Consider the following 4,989-nt stretch of genomic DNA (forward strand, 5'->3'; position numbering starts at 1 on the left):
AACAACAACAACAACAACAACATTTTAGAAATAAGGGTAATCAGTGCTTAAAGAAGAAGTAAGGATGTCACTTTAGGATTAAGGTAAGTCTGATTCAGGCCATGGTCTTTTCAGTCACTTGCTATGCATCTGAGAGTTTGGACAATGAATTACGATGACACAGAAAAATTGATGCCTTTAAACTGCAGTGTTTGAGAAGAGGAAAAGAGTAGAAGATTCAATGAACTGCCAAAAGAATAAATAGATATGTCTTGGAGATGGTACAGCTCCTTGGAGGCAAAGATTATGAACATTTGTCTTACATACTTTGGGCATGTTTCTAGGTAAGGTTATCCTGTGGAGATGATCATACTTTGGAAGGTGGAGAACAGATAAGAGGAAAACCTCGACCAGGTGGATTGGCATAGTTATTGTGGCAATGGGCTTGAGTGTGTCAGAGATTGTAAGGATGGCACAAGGTAAGTCAGTGTTCAGATCAGTTGTTGGCAGGGTTTCTATGAGTTTTACTTGATTCAACAGCACCAAACAACAACAATAATCTGAAAATCAGTGTTCTAGGATTCCACCTTCAGAAGTTGAGAAAACGACAGGGGGAAAATATCCAAATAAATAAAAGAGGATTGTTAAGGAACAAAAATCAATAAAATTGTAAACTATACAGAGAAAAAAGCAACGGTGATAAAAGTTGATTATTTAAAGATTAATAGTTCATTAATAATGAGAAATAAAATATGAGTATTCAGAACTAAAAGGAGATGTCACTACATATCTTAATGATATTAAAAGGCCACAAGAGGACATTCTGAACATTTTTTATCACAATTTTGAAAAGTTAAATGAAACTCATTAAAGAATTAAACATTATTAAAAATCCTTTCTTCTTCAGTAAAAATCTAAACTTGATTGGTGAGTTTTTCTAAACATGTAGACAAAATGAAATAATATAACTCTTACATAAGTCTTTCCAGAGAATAGATGAGAGGAAATACTTCTCAACTATGTTTATGAGGTCAGTATAACCTCAATAATCACACATGACCAAGACATTTTTAAGAAAGAAAAATAAAATTCTAATTTCTCATAATAAAATATAAAAAACTTGAACAGTATTAGCAAGTTGAATTCAGCATTATATAAAAAATTATAAACTAGAATGATCAAAAAGGGAGAAAATTTTTATTTGTGTACATATATATGCATTAAATAGTATTTCATAAAACTCAACATCCATTGATAAAGAAAATTCTTAGCAAATTATTAAGAGAGAGTCATTTCAGAGGTTGTAAATCACACAGGAGACCATTCATCTTTCTTCTATGGAGCTGCTGGTGGATTGGAACCACCTGCCTTTGGAATGGCAGCCCAGCTCTTTACTATTTGACCACTAGAGCTCCTTTTGCAAATTCCATATTTATTATGAGGGTGCTCTAGGGACCTAGTGGTAAGAAGCTATGCTGCAATTTTAAAGGAATACAGTTCTAATCCACCAATTGCTCTGAGGGAGAGGGATGGGCAGTCTCCTCGCATGCAACTTACTGCCTCTGAAAACCTGCTGGAGGGTCAGCTATGGGACAGTTCTGACTTAATGGCACACACCAACCACAACCATATTTAATAACAAATTAATCAATGTGCTTCCTGAGATTAGAAATAAGACATCATTATCTGCTCATCTCATTTCTACGGAAAATTGTGCCAGAGGGCCTATCAAGTGCAATCAGTAAGGAACAGAAATGAAAGATTTGAAAATGAAAGGACAAATACAAATGTCACTAATTGCAAATAAAAGAAATAAGATTGTCACTAATTTCAAATAACATATATACAAAAAATTAATAAACCATTGAAATTAATTGTACCTATATACTTGAATACAAGGTCAATATAAAAATAGTTTAACTCTGTATGGCATTTACAGTGTGCAAACATATACATGTATACACATACATATACTCATTGATATCAAGTTGGAACCAACTCATAGCTTACTTTTAGAGAGTTTTCAGAGGCTGTAAAGTTCAAACAAGAACCCTGTCCAAATTGCTGGTTGATTTGAACCACCAAAGGGACAATGTCTTTGAGTTGGCAGTGCTACTCCATATAAACTAGGCTACCAGAACTCAACTTATTGCCATTGAGTTGGAACTGACTCAAAATCTATCCTAAAATGGGTTTTCAGATGCTTTAAATTGCACAGTCGGAGATTATGATCGTTCTTCCACGGAGCATTCAAACTGAGTTATACTGAGTTACAGCACAACTCCTTTCCCACTAGACCACCAGAGTTCTCTAAAATACTACTGTTATTGTTGTTGTTGATTGCCGGCAAGTCGAGCATGACTCATAGCGACTCTATGAACAAAAGGCCTGAAGCCTTTCTATAACTATCGGCATTTATCAAAGTCCATAGAGTTTCCAGAGACATGTTGTTTAGATGCCACTCCTGCTTCCAAAATACTACTACTAATATTAAAAAAATTAAATGCTAGCACTATCAAAATATGTACATTTATGAAGAAAAACATAAAACATTCTTGAGTTATTTTTTTAAACTCTAACTAAATGGAAAATCAAAATCAAAACCAAATCCACTGCCATTGAGTTTATTCTAACCATTGCAATCCTTCATTAAGTTTTTGAGGTTGTAAATCTTTGAGGAGACCACTCATCATTCTCCCTTGGAGCATCTGGTGGATTCAAACCACTGACCTTTTAGTTAACAGTATGACATCTGTTGTACTACACCATCAAAGCTCCTTGGTGATATATGTGGTTGTTGTGTGCCATTGAGTAAGAACAAAACCATAGCTTAACCTCCAGCAGGTTTTCAGAGGCAGAAAATGACATGGGAAAAGACTGGTCATCTTTATCACACAGAACAGCTGGTAGATTTGAACCAGGTGCCTTTGGGATTGCAGCATAATTTCTATCTATAGCTCAACAAAATTTCAATCCAAACCAAAATGAAAGTCACTGTTGCTGAATTAGTTCTGATTTATAGTGACATTGTGGGACAGAATAGAACTGTTCTACAGAATTTCAGAGGGAGCTCTGGGGCTCTACAGTGCAGCAAGGAGCTGTACTGCAGATCTGAAGGCATGTGGTTCAAATCAAAGGGAAGATGGACAATCTCCTCCCATGTGCTTTACTACCTCTGAAAACCCTCTGGATCAGTTCTTAATGTGTGATACATAACAACAGGGTTACAGAGGCTGTGTGTAAATCTCTATGGGAGAAGATTGCCTCATCTTTCTTCTATGAAGTTGGTGGGTGGATTAGAACTGCTAATCATAATGTTAGCAGCCCAATTCTTAACTCACTACCCTACCAGGGCTCTGTATGAGAGTTAAGCAGAGATTTAATAGTAATTCTTTCAACAATAACCTAACTGCTGTCAGTGTTAACTGCATCAAGTAACAACAAACTTGATATTGTGGTTGTTAGGTAACAATGAGTTGGCAAATACTGTCCTAAACCTTAAAATTTTAAGCAAATATGAAATTCATTTCAAGCAAAAAGTTATTGCTGTTCTTATTATTATACTATTATTATTTACTATTTTTTCTATTGCAAAAGTGATGTCTGAAAATATCACTAGCTGTAATGCTAAAAAAGCAAAAAGACATCAATTAAACTTGGGATTTAAGTGTCTTTCCCAATTTAGTAGTACCAAAAGAAGGCAACAACACATGGGATTTTTATCAAATCTTAGACAAATAAAAAACAAAAAGGAAATTCCTCTTCAATTATCTGAAGCAAGCAGCTGTAAGGGAATCCATTCCGCCTTGGTGACTCACCCTCTTACTGTCGACTCCCTCACATTTTCCACTGGAACACATGGCTGCATATAAACAAACTCTTCAGCACACTCAACTTCTTCCCTCTCCCTCCTAGGCCTGAAACAGGGCCTGATTAAGACACGTGAGAGGCCTCAACATTGATAACCTATATGATATCCCATTCTCTACTTCCTTAAATATTCAGGCGGGATATGAGCTATAAATGTGTGTGTGTGTGTGTGTGTGTGTGTGTGTGTGTTGCTGTACGGGAATGTGTTTGTGTCTTAGGTATTCATAAAGTAACTTTATTTAAAACAGGAATATAGTATTAGTGATTAAACACCAAAGTAGAATATGCCATTTTAACAGAATGAGATGACCAGGTTTACAAAATTTTTAGTTGACTTGGGATTTAAGATTTTTCTATATATCACATTTTCTCCACCATTCATATATTATTGTGCCATACTGTGGTGGTTTGTGAGTTATGACGATACCAGAAACTATGCCACAAGTATTTAAAATGTCAACAGAAGTATCCATGGTGGACAGGTTTAAGTGGAGAAGCAGGATCATCGCTCCACTTCTGAAATTACTGCCAGGGAAAACCTTAAGAACTGCAAAGGAACATTGTTTATTATATTGTGTCGGAAGATGAGACTCTCAGGCTGGAAGGTACTCAAAATATGAATGAGGAAGAGTTGCCTCCTTAAATGTAGTAACAAGAATGGAGTGAAGCTTTCAGGAATTTAATTGCTGATAGATGATCTTCTTTGCTTTGACCTTCTTTGGGGTGCAACACAATGAAAATAAATAGCCATAAACATTCATTAATAATCATAGTGTAAAAATATGAACTGGGGGAAATTGGAACTTGATATGATATATAAATGGTACAGAATACCTAAAAATCAATATACTAGAAAAATGTGAGACTAAAAAGAACCACTTACTGCTGTCCATTCTAATTTCAATTATCATACAGTCTACTATCTCAGGAATAGTACCATTCTAATCCTAAAAAAAAAAAAACCAAAAATATCTTTACTGAAATAAAGTGCTTGTATAGATAAAATAATATCCATATACATATAAGGATTATCTTTCAATATGATACTTATTCAAATTTAAGCACCAATCACTAAAGCCAAACTGGAAGAAATCAGAAATTTCTACCTACTTGGTAGTTTGAAATTGATCAAACATGTAA

The sequence above is a fragment of the Elephantulus edwardii genome, unplaced genomic scaffold (assembly GCF_000299155.1).
Source record: "Elephantulus edwardii isolate Elephantulus edwardi_28Jun2011 unplaced genomic scaffold, EleEdw1.0 scaffold00227, whole genome shotgun sequence".
NCBI lineage: Eukaryota > Metazoa > Chordata > Mammalia > Macroscelidea > Macroscelididae > Elephantulus > Elephantulus edwardii.